This window comes from Echinops telfairi, unplaced genomic scaffold (genome assembly GCF_000313985.2).
Source record: "Echinops telfairi isolate 266 unplaced genomic scaffold, ASM31398v2 ScPeMD7_7410;HRSCAF=8448, whole genome shotgun sequence".
NCBI classification, from domain to species: domain Eukaryota; kingdom Metazoa; phylum Chordata; class Mammalia; order Afrosoricida; family Tenrecidae; genus Echinops; species Echinops telfairi.
The window spans coordinates 1,690,488-1,707,992 of NW_022111310.1; the positions used below are offsets into that span (position 1 = coordinate 1,690,488).

General features: G+C 52.4%; 1 protein-coding gene across 1 annotated transcript in view; it reads right to left on the reverse strand.

Annotated features, from left to right (window-relative positions):
- Window positions 1-17,505, reverse strand: part of SHB (SH2 domain containing adaptor protein B) — a 114,442-nt gene that overhangs the window by 76,490 nt on the left and 20,447 nt on the right. The window lies entirely within an intron of this gene.

Genomic DNA, 17,505 nt, shown 5'->3' on the forward strand with positions numbered 1-17,505 from the left:
TCAGCTCTTTGGGGGCCGGCCCACTGGAGTGCTCACTGCTTCTTCTCTCTCTCTCTCTCTCTCTCTCTCACACACACACACACACACACACACCCCTTAACCTCCTTACAGAGGAGTGTGGGTCTGACACTGTAATAGGTAACAGGGCATTGGGACAGACTCTAAGTGGTCAGAGGGTCTACCCTAGACCCAGAAATAGCTCAGTTCTAGCATTTCTTACCCATCCCTTGCCAGGGCCACAGACGGAGGACCTTGAGTGCTCCTCACAGGGCCAACACAGCCAGGGTTTGCAGCATCACTAACTGTGAGGTCAGAGCTGAGGAGCTCCTTCAAATTCTGTGTGTGTCCGGTTTGGACAAAGGAAATCTTACATGTAGCAGCCCCCCACCCACCCACAATCACGCCCACATATTCATTCTCTCTCTTTCCCCCTCCACGGGGTCCAGCCTGAATAGCACAAATCCATCAGAGCAGAAAGCTGGAGAGGGGATGAACTCAAAGTCAATGACAGAAACAGCTAGCCAAAGCCACATTTCCTAACTCCCAGGCCGCACACTTTCAACAACAGCTGTATCGCTATGGTTATGCCTAAAATGTTCAGAATGTTATCCATCACAACCGTCCCAGAGACAAGAAAATCCTCTGAGCTGCCCCTGCAAGGACCACCACCCATCGCCATAAAGATGTCCCTGGGGGAGGTGAGCCCAGACCAGCTTCACTACACTTGGGGTCACCAACTGAACTCAGTGCCGACCAGCCCTCCTGAACACCCTATCAAGCTCCACCCCCTACCTTCCCAATCAGTGCTTTCTTCCCACAGCTTCTATTCTTGGTGTATGAGACCAATGCCTGGGAAATGCTCTCAGGCCAGCCCTGGAGCAAGAAGGGCAGCCCAGGCACTGAGAGTGTGGAGCAGCCAAGAGCTCGGACTTGGGGGCTGGAGTTTCCACAAGCCACTTCCCTCTGCCTCCGTTTCTTGATCTGTAAAATGACAATGGGGCATGCATGGAATGAATGAATGTGACATGCTTGGAACTGTGAGCCTGGCACACAGTCAAGTGTTCAATAAATGTCAGGTGCTATTGTCATCGTCTTAACACACCATCTACTCTGGCAAGTGGCCCTCATTACACAGAGGAGGAAACGACAACCCAGAGAGGAACAGGGTCTTGCCAAGTCACCTAGACGTTCAGTGACAGGGTCAAGCCTAAAATTGGGACTCCCCATCACATTGACAAGCACCCAAGAAAGATACCCAAGCCTACAGGTGACAAGAGAATGCTCATTAGCATGGTGACATATCCTAGTCATAGGACACCCAGTCGTTTGTTGACCTATATATTTATAGCCAGCCTGCTTCCAAAACAGGCTTGAGCCAGCTAGCTTCCAGGCGTTTCTCCCCTTCTGGTAGGCACGGCCAGGCCCGGGTCCCTTCCCAGGAAAAAGCACCGGGAATGCCCGTGAGGCTTTCTCACGGTACCAGAAGGTCCTCCCAGTGAGAAACTGTCTCCAGTGCAGTGTGCTCACAGCAAAAGTATGCAAAGCAAAACTGTAGTGTCTAGCAGCCTTTCCTCTGGGATACGGCTGCTTGACACACCAGGCCTGAGTGGCCCCTCCAGAACCTGGGATCAGCAGGAGTCACCAAACATGCATGAGCACATGCATGCAGGGGCTGCCAGGGACAGGTGGGGGGAGGGGCCGGTGAGCCCTGTGCAGCTCACTCAATCGCTCTCGCTCGTTTCAGTGGTAATGGCCAGGAAGGCACTCAGAGAAGGACCTTCTCTCTCCCAGCACAGGCCATTAGGATGATTCATGCACATTTCCAATTTGGGAGCCAGGAGGAGGCTGGCCAGGGCGCTGAAGACACAGCCGTGCTCAGCGCGGCCCTCTCCCAGTCTCACATTCTCTTTTCCCAAGATGCCATCTCCCAAGGTGCTGCTGCAGGGTTCCGGGCTATGTTCAGCTGGAGAGTGAGTGCTCTATCGATGCTGGCTTCTGTCTTTCAACGAAGCCATCTTCTTCTTGTCTTCTCCAACAATCAGAGCTTACTGGGTGATTGTTTTCTCAAGTGCAGCCATCTGTTCTCAGATCCAGTCCTGAACCCCAGAGCACACCTGCTCTGACCTAGCGGCACTTGCCAGTGTGTGAAGGCGCTGAGGACAGCGCTTCATCACTTCCTGAGTGGGGGTAACTGTGTCAAGCATTGGCTCAATCCCACTCACCTTGTGCCCTACATCGTGGCAGACAGCAAGCTCTATGCTGGGCACGCAGCAATGAGGTTCTGGGGCCAGTGAGGGTGGTGGCAACCAGTCCCTACACCCTCCCCAGTCAAGGGGAAAAGAATGCTGTGGCCAGGGCTCCTCTGGAGGGGAGGCTGTCACCTCTGAATAGGAAGCAGAGGAGGGGCAGCCTCCATAAGGGAAGGCAAGGAGGCATGGTGGGTGAACATCAGATCACTGGGATCCAAGGAAAGGCTTTGTTTTTTAATGCTGGAAGAACCTCCACTGCCCATCAGGGCCAATGCTTCCCTGGGCCTTCGGGCATGTGAGAGAAAAAAAAAAAAATCAAGCCCTCCACTGGGTCTCAACAGTTGGGTGCTCACCCACTGACTATGTAATGGTGTGGACTTCTGCCCCTCAACTCAGTCCTCTCACTCTGAAAGCATGTTCTGGACCACCCCTGGGCTCCTTGATACCTCGGCTCCAGCACCTCGGCTGACAGGAACCTCATGAATCAGGCGGAAAGCGGCCTGTATTTATTAACTCACATGGCAAAAGCCTTGCCACAGGAAGGCCGTAAATCATCGGCCACCGGAAACATTCCATCTGCGAAGGAAGACAAAGGTATCTTGAACCAAACCCCGGACTCATCAATTTCAAAAGAGCAGACTTTGATCCATGGCTGCTGAGCAAACCAAGGGATATGGTAGATATGACCTCTCACTGATAAGAGGGCTGATACGGGCTTGCTTCACTGAAACCGTCCCCAAGCCACCAGTCCACTTTCTCTGGTCACAAAGGGCTCTGCCAGGCTGTGCAATGAAGCTCCAGGATTAGGACCTGAGCACCTTGGGCCAGGCTCGCAAGAAGCCCCTGACCCTTAAGGACTAGAGCCAGGAGGAGGCTGAGAGGGGCTGGTGACGACGGAGGCCTGCTGCTAGGGCACCTGACTGGGTGTTTTTATATATTGGACTCTATACTCTTCCTAAAGGTGTCATGTTCAGATGAGGAAACCAAGGCTGAGAGGGTCTGCAGTGTCCTCCAGGCCTCCAAGCTCATAGGCAGAGTGGATGGTAGAAGCAAGATCCAACCCAGGACAGCGTCACTCCAAAGCTCTGGTTCTCCTCTGCCACTCATGGCCCTCTGTCTACATTGCTGACATCCATGCTCCTTCCCGACAGAGGAGGAAATCTCTCTAAGAGAGAGGCTTGAAAAGGAGAGAGAGAAGCCCTGCCAATTGGCTCAGGCGTGCCAACTCCAGACAAGGGCCACCCCTGACACACCCGCAGCCAGCTGTGTGATGGAACCGCCCTTCCTCTTCTCGGCTTCCCTGTGACTTTAGCACACCTGCAACCTGTCAGGCCCACACCTGGGAAGCAGCTACTTCCACTTGCAGCCTGCTCACTTTCAGCCCTCACCAGGCTCACCGGTGTTACCTAGAGGAGGGTCTCATCTCTTCCCCATACTCCAGAAAGTGCACCGTGTGGCACAGGCCTGGTCCTTGTGTTAGAGAGGTTACTGGTGTGCCAATGTTGCTCTGAACAGGTTCACAGCACCCCAGTAAGGCAGTGGAGAGGCCTGGGGCACCTCTTCCCACACCTTTGTACCCCAGAATATCCTGGGAGGTAGAGTAAAAGCTGCGGTACACCTAGACGTCAGTCTTGACTTCATGAAGAAGGTGGGCGACACCCAAGTTGAAGCTTACAATACTCAGAACATGTTAGTGATTTTCAAAACAGAGGTGTCTTGTGGGTAGGGCTGGTTCACGATCTTGTTAACGTGAGCCAGCTGGATGTGGGAAAACAAACAAAAAGCAGGCATGCTCAAATATAGTGCAGAGTAGAGGGGCTGGGGATGGTGTCTGGAGAGGCAGGGACTCTGGGGCTGGGGTGACTGGATGAAATTCACTATGGGTCCCTCCACAGCTCAGTGGTGGTAGGGGAAAGAACAGGGGGGAGGGGGCTGTGAGGAGCAAGGTGTAGGATCAAAGCAAGCTTCCGACATGCCTATTTCTCGGCAGTATCACAGCTGACTTGCGGACCACTATAGTCCCTCATCCCACAGATCCCAGGAAAGTGCTCCCTGGAGACCCTGAAACCAGCTCCCTGGGAAGGGCCCAGCTTACACTCAGTCTTTGCCTTCCTTGCCAAGGTTGCACCCCCCCCCCCCAATCCAAAGCTTTGTAAACTGGGTTTCGACCCCGTATGGGATTGCGGAAATGTGCCAAGAGTAAAAGCTTTCTGAATGTCCAACAACCAAAAATTAATTCAAAATCAATGGTGACTGAATCTGTGGTGTTTCTGATAGTGCTTGCCGGTGCTACAGACTTCTTGGGTGTGAAGAGGTCTCCAGTGGGAAATCTGAAGACATGCTGCTCTCGTCGCAGTCAACAGAACAATCATCGACGCATAATCCCTCCTGTGTCCCATAACTGGAGCGGGTGAGGTCTCCGCCCCGTGCCAATAGGAGAGAAGAACCCCCATCCATACCCTGAGTCTTTTGTAGACCAAACTCAGTGGCTTCCTCTGTTACGTTTATGAGACATAAAGTCTAGCCCATTATCTTGTTCACCACTGTGTACCACGTGCAGGGTCCAGGATGAGCATGTTCTTCAGTGGCCCCCGATTGTGCAGGCCAGGCTGGCACCCAGGGAGCTGCATACTACTGGCTGCCTGCTCCAGAGGGTGGCCATGCTGGGCAGTCAGCTGCCATGGGTATTTAAGGAGGGGAGAGGCAGCTTGGGTTTTAAAGAGAAAATTAGATTCCCATTCATGAGCTCTTCACTCAGAAGGCACCCAACAGGTAAAACGAGTTTTGCCATTGATTAATGAGCTGGGGTAATAATGGGGCTCACCTCTCGCCATTAAAATATTAACCTCATTCCTGGCTTGGCAATGTCATAAAGACAGGGCTCATGAAGCTCTCTCATGACCACACTTCCCATCTGCCAGGTGAGGGGGTGAGTGCGCGCCTCTCCCCCCAGGGCTGAGCCTGGCAAGTACAGAGCCCTTTGGGGAAGTTCACTGACGCCCTATAAAGCCAACTGCAGGTGCACAGGCTGGGAGAATAACGTCAGGATTTACCACCCGTATGGAAGTGCCCAGGGCCTCCAGTGCCTGGGATCTTTATTAAAATGATGCTATGATCACACAGACTGCCCTCCCCAGAAGCCACCCTGGCCACAGGCGGTGTTGATGGCTGAGATTCCTACAGCCAGAGAAGTGGTCTTCCCTGATCTGCACAATCGGGGGCTACTGGAGAGCACGCCCAGTCTGAACCCTGCACGTTGGTACACAGTGGTGACCAAGATAATGGGACAGACTTTATGTCCCCTGAATGTCACTGAAGGAACCACGGAGTTTGGTCTACAGAAGACTTGGGGTTGGGGGTTCTGCTCGCCTATTTCAATGAGCAGCCCTACAACTTCTTGGTTTTAGGGCCCAACAGCTTGTCCTTTGGGCAACTCCTTTCCCCAGAGAGTGTGAGGCTACTGAGTAGGGTGTCTCAACCTGAGCTAAGACAGGGCCGTGGCACCAACAGTCTCTGAGAAGGTGACTACTGAGGAGGCAGAAGGAGCCCTGGTGCTGGTGTCCCACTGAGGGGCAAAGATGAGGCTGACAGGCCAAGAAAGGCTGGAGAACTTCTACTCTCTTCTGGGGGGTTGCTATGAGTCAGAATCAACTGGATGGGCGTGGTCAAGAGGGAAGGAGGGAATCACACCTCTGTCCTGGAATGATGCGATGCCCAACAGAGCTCAGAGTCTCTCAGGAAGAGCACAGACTATCTGAGAGGCCAGCACATTTCTCTGAAAAGTCAGAAAATAGATGTTTGGGGAGTTAATCACCCACTGCAGCAGCAACTCGCCTCTGCCAGCATCGTGGGTCTGCAGCCTAGACAAGCTGTAAAGGAATGAGTGCAGCTGGGCTCCAGTCACTACTGACACAAAGTGGTAGCAGATGGGTTTGGCCGGAGGGCTGCAGTTTGCTCTCCTAGGAGAGCAGGAGAATCACCTGAGTGTGTTTACAACCAGCAATACTTGAGCCCCCTGTGGCCAGGCAGAGGCCTGAGGCTGGGAGTCCCCACTCTCCAGCAGAACAGAGGCACCAGTAAACACTTTCCCACAATCCCACATGATTTCAACCAGCGCTGTCAGGAGAGGGTTAGAGAATAGGTCACACATTGATTCAAGAGGCAAGGAATCTGGCCTGGAATCCCAGGCTTGGTCTTTTCATTGCACCATGGCAGACCTAGATGGGCTTGGGACGCAGGCCCACCTCCTTGCTCACCTCACACTTCCCTGGGAAAGTGGAGACCCCTGAGATGTGCCCAGTGCAGCCACGACCCCAACCCACTCTTATGCACTGGATACCTACCCTGTCTCAAAGCAAACCAAACCACACCTCAGTGACCTCAAATGAACTCAAAAACAGACTACCCCAAGCATGTTTCTCTTTTGTGAAACTGCATTTTGACCAAGTTCTTACCAGTTTATTAGTATCTGAGAGGAAAAAGAAAGACAGCTATAAAAACTATGTCCTCCTTCCCTGCCGGCGAAGCCACGGGAGGAAGCGCTTACCAATGATACCATGAGGACCTGCCAAAACGTGCCGCCTGCCTGGAGCTCTGCCCACACAGGACTGGGGCACAAGGAACCCCCAGTCCTTAGGAATGTTGCAAGAGCTTGGCAGAGGCTGAGCGGCCACTGGCTGTGATCTGCAGAGAAGCGAGCTCTGGCAAACCAGGCAAACCCAGGCATCCTCAGGCGCCTGCTGCCTGGCAGGAGCTCTGAGGGTGGTCAGAGTCCAGACCTTCCCTCGATAACTGAATCATGGGACAAGCCAGGCACTTGCGAGAGAAAGAGTGGGAGCGACACACAAGCCAAGCACCTTCTCCTCACTTGACTCTCTTGTTGCCTGACATTTAGCATTTATAACAGTAAAAGATCTACCACCGACTCTTCTGCAGTTATACAGTTCATCTCCATTGTGATCTGATGTAGTCACTCCCCATTTTCACATGCTGGTTTTGCACAACAACCTGGTCTTTGGAACCTGGCCAGTGGATAAGTGAGGAGAAGGTATAATACAATAAAGACAGGGAAATTTCAGGGGTAATGCTCAATATGCCTAATGCTCACAACAACGGATTCTTATATTACCTCCATTCTACAACTGAAAAAACAGAGGCATTCGGAATTTGCCCAAGCTCACTCAAGCAATTAGCTAGGATTTCAACCCAGGTGTTCTGTCCACCATCCTGGGCTTCTAACCTTATTCTCAAGGAGCAAAGCTCTTTAGAAGTGATGCCACCTAATGTTACATGGAGAAACAGTCCCAGAGAAGGTGAGGGGCTGGTATGGGACCACAGCGCATGGGGACTGGAACAACCAGTTGTATACACCACCCTACAGAGAGCCCTGGCAGACAGGCTGGGCCAAAATCTTCCCTTTGCTGGAGAAGGACTCTGCCACCTCCTGATTCATGTCAAGGGCTCAGACACGGTGCTCAGGGCTGCTGAGCATGAGGAAGTCAACTCACAGAACTCCTGCCTGCAAGTACCCAGGCCATTCAGAAGCTTCCTGTCTTACCTCCATCTGGGTCATATGCCCTGTCCTGGACCCCCCCACCCCCCAACACACTCACATGAAGGAGTCACTTCCCTAGCCCAGATTCAAATTCTACCCAGTCTCCAAGGCACAGAGGTTGAGAACATGAGCTCTATCTTTAGAGCTGAGTTCAAATCCTGACTTCACCTCTAGGTAGCTGTGGTATTCTGGGATGCCTATTTAATTTCTCTGGACCTTGGATTCTTCATCTATAAAGTGAGGATATTCACAGAGCCACCTCAGTGGCTAGCAAACAGCCCCCATATACACTGTTCTCTGGGCCTTCCACCTCTGCTCAAGGGCCAACTCTGGGGCACAGAATGGAGTGAGACATCACTGTTGTCCTGCAGAGGTCCCAGGCTGGTCAGGTGGACAGATGCGGCTCACAAATAGCCAGGACAAAAAGTGGCTGGGCTGCAAGAAGGGCCAAAAGTGACGTTTCACATCCTGTCACACTCTAACAAGAATCCTTCCTCTTTTTAATCTGGCTTTCTTCCCACTGACTGAAATACTTTCAGAAACTCCTGACCAGTTAGTTGTATAAGAGCTTGAAGGAAAAAAAACAACAAAAAAACCCCAGGTCAAACCACATTTGGAACACTCCAAACAAACAGCCCCCGTAATCTTCTCTCCCCATCACTTTACAATTGGGATTTGCCCTCTGGTTTCCACCTTCCCTCGCCTTATGCTTCCTGCCCCTGTGTGCACTCATATAGTCCCTGCACGCAGGTCAGCAGCCACCAGCCTTGAAGGGCCTCCCAACTTCCCATGCCACAAACAAGGCAGGTCTCCTTTTATCAAAGTAGCCACAGACCTCAGGATGCTTCCTTCTCTGGACACCACTTACTCTTCCCAAGCACCCACAAAGTCACCTTCTCATGATGATTGTGACCTATGCCGAAAGCAGTCCCTGGGTGACGCAGGACTGCTAGCCTGAAGATGGGTGGTTTAAACCAAAACAGCCAGCAGCAGCACAGAAAAAGTCTGGCAATTTTCTTCCATAAATATGCTGTTGGGTGTTGAGTTGATTTCTTGATCCCATGTCGACCAAGGACAGCTGCCCCAGAGGGTTTTCTAGGCAGAGCACTGGACCTTCCTCCCATAGGTTTGAACTACCAACCTTTCAGCTAACAGCCAAACCCTTTACCATTTCGCCACTGGGGCTCCATCCACAAAGAAACCCCACCCCCGACTCAGAGCAGGTCTAGTAGTCTGCAACACAAGGCCACTAGGAGTCAGAAATGGCTTGAAGACATGAGTCCCAGGGCAGTAAGGTGTCCAGTAGATGGGAGGAACAAAAAATTCACAAGTGAGGAAAGGAAACAGGATCGCTTACCCTAAGATGACAACACAGTGGAGGAAAGCAGAGGGTCTCGGAGCCTTCCTCCTGCCCGAGCCCACTGCCTCTCCGCCCAGACCCTTGGAGTACTGCCCATACAAGAGTGACAGGGGCTGAACAAGGAGAAGGTGACGAGGAGAAGTAGGAAAAGCAGATGAAGCCCCAGAGAGAGAATGTCTATGGAAGAGAGAGCAAAGGCAGGCATGGGAGCCCAAGCAAGAGAGGTGGTGGGCATTCCTGAGCTCCAGCAGTTTATCAGGTAGAGCTGGCAGGGAGAGTGGGCTGGGCTAGACAGCACAGAACAGGAGAAGGTGCACCACACAACCCACCCCCCCACCGGAAAAATATGGATAATGGGTTGTTCAAAGGATGAAAAGCATCCTTAAAATGAAGTGATTGGTCATGAGACTGCTGCCGGCCCTTTAAGCATCCAACACTGTCCCCAAACCAGACCACTGGAAACTTAGAAACAGCAACACTCTCTTCTGTTTGGTCACTGGCTAACCAGAAGGGAACTTGACAAAATAGGCTCTTGGGCAAAAAGTGAATTTTGACCTATGAGCCCTTGAGGAAGCTGAGGCAGAGACTTTATTAGTGTAGGAATTACTTGGTCATTAGCCTGTTTGTGCTTCTGCAGATTTTAAGGTTACAAGATCCAAAGAAAGGGGGACATGCCCCCAAGTGTATGAATGAATGAGTCCCATGATTCTTGGCTGAAATGTTCTGGAATTACTACCCTCCGACCTTCCTCACCCACCTCTCCCACCATTTACAGAGCAGAGGTCACAAAGCCACAAGGGGCCTGTTGTGATCCTACTTCCTGTACATGCTAGCCTAGATTTCTGAACAACCTCTTTAACTTGACCACATAACCCACAGTTTAAAAATTTAGCAAGCAGGTCATCCGGAAACACTGATTTCAAAAATAACTGAGGGAAGTGCAATTTTGTCTCCCAAATCTGAGCCACTCCTGGCCTGGGGCCTGTCATCGACCCCCAGGGCCATCCAGCAGGCCACTCCCTCCCAGCTGTCAGGATGGGGGGACAAGTCCCTCAGCCATAGTTTTATTTTGAGGTAGCTTCGAGGACTGCACCAAAAGAGGATTGTTGACAGCTGCCCAATTCTTATGAACGGAGGGCAAGTCATTCTCCTTTTCCCCTTAAGAACTCCCCAAGCCGCTGGCCATGCTTCAGTCTGCAGGGGATGCCCTCCCTTGGAGCTCACACCACTGTTTCTGGTGGCTGAGAGGAGGTTCATACAGGTGGACCCAAAGTGGAAGGTCAGAGGGAAAAAGGCCCAGGTGCTGGCCCTGACTTTGGATAAGTCTCAGCTGCTTCATGGGTCAACTGGAGCCTCTGCTGACTTGATGGCAGTGAGTCACCTGACCGTCACCAAGAGGCAGAAGTGAGACCTGTACACACAGGTCCAGACATGCACCAGCACCCACGGAATGCAACAGTGGGGGAGGGTGCGGAGAGGCTCTGCTGAAGGAGGGCTCTTACAAAGCCTGCTCCAGACCCAACCTCTGTGCTCCATGCCAGTGAGGATGGGTGGCAGTGCTGAGGGGCTGGGGCAGCCTCAGGAAGAGGGGGGCACTGGATTCAGGTGAGCAGTAGTGATAAGGCCTGTGTGTGTATGTGTGGGGGTGGGGGGAGTAAACAGATCAGGGTACAGTGGTGGATGTGTGCAGGAGGTGTTTGAAAATGGGGCTTGGGGGTGGAATTTGAAAGTTCCAGATGCTAAACAATCTGGGTTTTATTCTAAATAGAGAAGTCATCAATGTTCTGAAACTGAGGTATGAAGTGCTCAGAGAGGTTAAGGAAGAAGTGCGCGGACATCCCACTGCCCTGAGTGGGTGGCAGGGTCAGGTGAGAAGAGACACCTGCTCCGGATGTGTTAGGGACAGATGCTAATTTCAACAGGACCCAGGACCTGGCAGGACTCGAACAGGTGAGGTCTAAGGGCCAAGTCTTTTCTTCTCTATCCTGAAAAGCTTCATTTCTTCCAGGCAGGCATGCAAGTTCAATGCGACAACAGCACAAAGGAGTCCTGTTCTTTTTCTACACAAGGAAAGAGGAGGCCCTTCACACTGAGCACCTGGGAAGCTGGCTCACAAACCAAGACCCTTCTTTGTACATTGGCCCGGTAGAGGTCCTAGTTCATCTGGTCTTTGCCGTCACAGCATCTAGATCAAGTGACTCCACCATGCAGGAAGGCGCTCTGGAGGGGCTGGGGCAGAGCAGTGCCAGGAGAGCAACCGGAGAGCTGGTGTCAAGGAGTGCCGACAAAACACTGGTTAGGCAGCCATGAGAGACCTGAGGGAGAAAGGGTGTGCTGGCCACAGGAATAGACAGGAGCAGAGGGAGGAAAGTGCAGGAGTTCAGGAAAGAGATGCTCTGGAGAAGAAAATGCAGTGTTGTCCCCAAAGGCTCTGTGAGGCCACTGTAGGTTTGGAGACACCCTGAGATTGGATCAAGTGCGTTTTCCAGAGGGAGCGTGTGATCCCGCTCTCACCCCAAGTGGACAGTGTGGGCGCGGCCAGGGCTGAATGCACAAAACACAGAAGAGGAGGAGGACCAAGGGTGGGAGCCTTTCAATAATGGCCGGAATGCAGCATATCAAAGTCGGCTTTCAAAGGTACTTTTAAACCGTGCTTTGAGCCTTCGTGGAAACAACCTCATTCTCTGCCTATTTCCTTTCTCTTTCTTCAATTCCCCCCCCCTAAGTTTCTGAATATGAATCTCATGAGGAAGTCATTAGTCAGAACTGCAGTCTGTTCTAATTATAAAACATGCTGGAAGTGCCAGGGCAGCCAGGGGGGTGGGGTGTGTCGACATCTGGATTCCCGGGGCACCAAAATATCAAGGTTCAGAGAGTGCAGGCCTGAAGGTCGGGCCCCTGAGATGAAAGGCCACGTCTGTTCTGTGCAGTGCAGCCCTGTCAGTGAGTTACTGATACTCTCAGTGGCCTGTCTCCACAATGGGCATAGCAAAGTACCCACTGATGAGGGTATCCTAAGGATGAAGCGAATAAGTGTTGTTCAGCACCGGACCTGGCACATGAAGACCCCATTGGTTGTGGAGTCCACTCCAGCTCCAGTGGTGGCATGTGTGCATGAGGGACTGGGCTCCCCAGGGTTCTCAATGGCCAGGTCTCTGAGAACTGCCAGCCTTCCATTTAGCATCTGGGCACAATCACCATTTGCAAGACACCCAGAGACTCTACCTGGTACACAGCAAGCAGAGCTTAAGACATACCAGTGAGTCCAGGAATCACCCATCCTTTCAGTTGTTACTTAACTGCAAACCTCAGCTCTAAAATGTGTGTGTGTGTGCCCTTTAATTACCGAGGGGTAGAGTACGTGGTGAGTAATAGCTCTGGGAGTTGGGAGGCCCTGGCCCCCATTAATGCTTCCTGGCTCTGTGGTGCTTTCATGCAATTCGCTCCTCTGTCCCTGCTGGGTACTGGAAATCCCTGCTTGGTCTGCCTCCTGGGACAGTGGACGACCACAGTGATGAGAAGGCTGTGGCAAATTAGTAAGTGCCCAAGTGGCCTGTGCTCTCTGGCCTCCAGTTTCGGCTGGGGACACCAGAAGGGGCCTCCCTCCACAGGAGGGAGCTTTCCACCTTGCCTCTCTGTTGGCTTCCCTGGAAATCACTTGTGACAGGCTCTCAAAGGCTGGCCAAGGAAGCAGACACCACAGCCTGAACAGCAGGGGCCGCTTGCAGCCTAACCAAGCGTGGGCTTCTCAGGAGTCTGTTGATTGCCTCCAACCCTGCAGAACACACACCAGTCCCGGGGTCCCGGACGTGACAGAGGCCCACCCCAGGAGCCCCTTCAGAACCAGTACTGCACAACACAGGTCCACTGGCCACATGATTGAAGCCACTCAAATGCACCCCACCCCCTAGAGACCACCTACAGCCCCACCCTTTCCCACGTGACCCAGCCCCACTCTAATGACTTTGCCCAAGACCTGCTGCTCTCAGCCCAGAAGCAGCCGTTCTTCTCCAGGTGCTTCAGGACCAGACTGAGAGCACCCTCTCCAAGGTCTGACACTCCTAATACGAACCCTTTGGCTTGGGAACACTCCTCTGCCCCAGCCCCTCTCTGCTTCCCCTTTAAGTGCTCCTAGTCTACCTTCACCACTGGGCCATGCTGGGGGCGCTCACCCACTAGGATGCCAGGAACTGAGCCACTACCACTACACATCCTTTTGAACAGGATAGCTTTCTGTACACTTGAATTCCAGACAGTGCATTTCCTCATCTGAAAATGCATCCTCCCTGAAAAAAATACTCTCCATAAACGCGAAGGCACCAAAACACTTAGCTGTGGGGAACCAGCTACCTTTAGGCAGGAGAAGCCCCAGGTTGGGGAGCTTGGGAAAAGGGAGCTGGAGAGGGAAGGGACACAGAGCCCAAAGTCAGTGGTACTCCCTCTCCCCTGCCCAAAGTACTAAAGAACTGAATCAGCATGTCCAGGGAAGAGCTAGCCGCCTTTAATCCTCCCTGAAGGCTCAGAGGGGCAGGCCTCCCAGCAGGGCCACAACCTGGTGCTGGAGCCAGCAAGCTGAGGCGGCGACCCAGAGAGACAGGCAAGCCCTGGCTCTGCCTGGCAGCCCACTCCAACCTGCCACTGCCCATAAATTACAGAAAGGAGAGCCCGCTGGCCAACTGGCTCCAAGGCTGGTCCTGCCTCTCTCCGGCACAAGGAAGCGCTTTGTGCAGCGCAACACCTTATTATTTGGCACCTCAGCCACACCGGAAAGGGCAAATAATGGGGTAAGTGCGACACATGCTGTGCAGCAGTCCCTCCCTGCATAAGCAGGTCCTGAGTCCTCAGTGCCTGTGGGGCAAGGGCACAATTAGCTCCTGAGTGTGGCATCTGAGGCCCTTCCATCTTCCTAACAAATCTTTCCCGAAAACTCTAGCCTCATTCAGCAGTCCGTTCACCAAATATTTCCTGAGCACTAATTATGCTCCAGGTAGGATGGAAAGGAGCTGAAGGACCCCTAAGCACCACTGCCCTGATCCCTCCGTAGACCCGCACAGCAAGCGCCTAGCCCAGAACGCTGCCTACAATGCTCAACACTGGGGACCACTGCCCCTCCCTGTCCCACCCCTGGGAAGGGGGGAAGCTGATTTCCCAGGTGCCCCCCCCCTTCCCACGAGTCTTACCACCTCAGCAGGCAGCAGAAGCCACTCAACTTGTTAGAGGACCATTAGCTGCCTATAATTTAGCATCCTGGCTGCTCCAGAGGGCACAGGGGTTTCAGGTGCTTTCCTGTGTTGGATTTATTGCAGAGTTGGGGGTTTCAGAGTCCACCAGGCCCAGCCTCCCCTCTCTGAGGCCACTCATCTGACAAGCATTCTTGGACCCACTCTGGGCCAGGCCTTGTGTGAGGTGCATTCTGGCTCTCCAGAAGCCTGGCACCCTGAGGGACTGTGGGCCAGGAGCCATGCTGTGGAGGACATTGCTCCCAGAGCTACAGGGACGTGTCCAGGTGTCCAGAGAAGAAGACAGGGAGGGATAGCAGGTAGCCTTCTCAATGGCACGAATCCGAGCTGGACTTGGACAGACCCAAGAGGCCACATGTAACAACAGCGAGGCCTCTGTGTAAGTCCCACGTCCTGGTGAGATGCAGGAGCTTTCCAGCGGCAGGAAGTCCCTCAGAAGCGTGAGGGCCAGCGGGAGCCTCGAGCTGGGGGCCGGGGACGTTACAGACGCTGTGAGGGTAGGTATGTAAGCACTGACAGCTGGAAGATGGAAGATGAAAGATGGGCCAGAGGGTCAAGCCCCGAGTGTGCAGCTTCTCCTCGGGCAGCACTAACAAGTTTGACAGTGTCCATTTCCTACATCTTTCCCAGAAGCCAAAGAGAAGGCAAGAGATCCCACCGGACAGTTGAATGGGGGACATGGTCTCTTCGTAAACCTAGCCTTTTGATACGAGCATGTTTGTCCCTTTTGTGCAAGTAAGCAGTGGTTAAAGATCTTCCAGCATGTCTAGGTCAGAGACAGCTTATAAGAAAGCAATGGGAGTGAAGGGACTTTCTGGGAGGTCAATAGAGGTTTGTGTGAAATAACAGAAAACCGGTCAGCATGGACAGGATCCATAAAGACATGAGCCACTTTCAGAGCCGGAGGTGGCAGGCTTGACTTTTGTAAAGAACTCTTAACGGAGCACAGTCATGACCCCTCATCTCCCTCCTATTGATAACTACTTTTGTGCTATAGACGGAACCCTAGTGGGCCAGTGGTTAGAGCACCCAGTTGCTAACTGACAGGTCAGTGGTTCAAACCCCTCATCTGCTCAAAGGAGAAAGACATGGCAGATGCTTCCATAAAGATTTCAGCCTTTGAAACCCTATGGGATAGTTCCCTAGGGTTGCTATGAGTTGGAATCTTTTGAACATCTCGGCGGATGATAGATCTTCCATCTGCTAAAGTGGCTTTAAGTCTCAGAAAGTTTCCATGGTTTTTTGGTTTTTTTCCCCAAAAACCAATTTAAGTGAAAGGTGGGTGATCATGGCAAGGAATGAATGTACCAGGTTGCCAGGAGCAGGACATGTGCCTTAAACCCTGTTGTTGCTATTGGTAGGTGCCATGGAATGAACTGTGGCTCAGCCACCCTGTGTACATCAGAAGGCAACAGTGCCCAGTCCAATACCATCCTTCCTCGCGGTCACTCCTGTGTGAGTCCATTGTTTCAGACACTATGCCGAGCATTCTCATTGAAGGTCATCCCCTCGCTCACTGACCCTCAACTTTACCAAGCATGTCTTTGAGTATGTGCCACCTGACTCTAGAGACCATCTCAAGAGCTGATGGGACACTAATGACAGACGCAGTGAACACTAATGACTGAAGAGCAGATGAGTTGTGGAATGGCATCAAGGATATCATCTGCAAATAAAGCAAAGAGAAAGGGAGAGGGAACGGGAGTGAGAAAGCAAGAGCGCAAAATGGGTCCCTTACTTGCTATCCTTAAACAATGGATGAAATTGTGGTGAATTGAAATGTGGTTTCATTATACAGTTGTGCAACCTTATCTGTGTCTCATTAATTGGGAACAAGAGCCATCAAATATTTGTGGTAGGAACTCTCTGGGGCTCTCTCCTCTCCCCTCTGACTGTCTTTTACACCACCAACCTCATCTTACAGAAGCGTGCGGTCTGGAGGTGGCTGTTACGGGACTGGGGCTGTTCTGGGAAGTCTTCAGAAGAGTAGGGCCGGTGATAGAAGACTCCTGGTCTCTTTCTAAATGGGGACAATGTGACCCAGAGAAAGGTTGGGACATGGCCAAAGTCACCCAGCCACTGAGTGGCAAGCAGAGGGGGAAGAAGCTCCTTGTTCAGTTCAGCCCAGAGTGGCTATAGGGCCCAGAGCCCTGTGCCAGGAATTGTGGGAGTCCATCAGCAATGAACACGTTAGCCAAGAGCACAATCCCTGGGAGCCTGATAGACACGTATGTCAATAAAAACAGAGACGTTTGCCTTGGGCACATCCCTCATCTCTCTGACTCAGTTTCCTTATCTGAAAACAGAAAAATACCCTCCTTATACATTTCCTGGGAAGATTATGAGGACGGGATATATCTAAAGCACCCAGTTGAACAGCAAAGCAGTTAGTCATTTCACACTTGAGGGCGAGATATTTTCTTTAGACAAGATTCCACTGCCCAAACCCAACACACACACTCTTTCTCTCTTCTGTACAGGAAGGCCCTGGAGACTGCCAGGGTTCACCGGGCACCTGTGATGTGCCCGGCCCCGTCTGCCTGACTCCTACAGGGAAGTTAACAGAGGGGAAACCCCCCCCCGCCCCCCGCCCATCCTCCTGAACAGCAGCATTTCCACCTGCAAGAACAGTCACCTCTCCAGCCTGCTCCATGGGCAGGTCCAGGATTGTAAACACGGGACAAACAGATGGGAACTGAGGAAAATGCAGGTTGCTCTTGTTCTGGGAGGTAGCCGAGAAGAGTGGGAAAATCCCCTCCTTTCAGGGGTGGAGAGTGGGCAAGTCAGCCAGTAAGTGCCCCCACTCTGGACAGCACCTTCTCCTACCACAGTACAGCTTCCCATGTCTGGCTGGCCAGTTCCCCTAACCGATCCCAGCCAGAGCTAAGGCTGGAGTCACAGAAACGCACAGATGATGTCCCCATGGAGAGTACCATAGGCCAGCATTGGCACCAACCCGCTGACCAACCAGCAAGTCAGCCGGTGAGCTTATGTAACAAAGGGTTTGTCACCACTTCCTGTGATCCTCATCTCCCACATTCCAACACAATGAGGCATTCTCTCAGCCCAGGCTTTGAAGTTCAACCACTCACTCAGGGACCC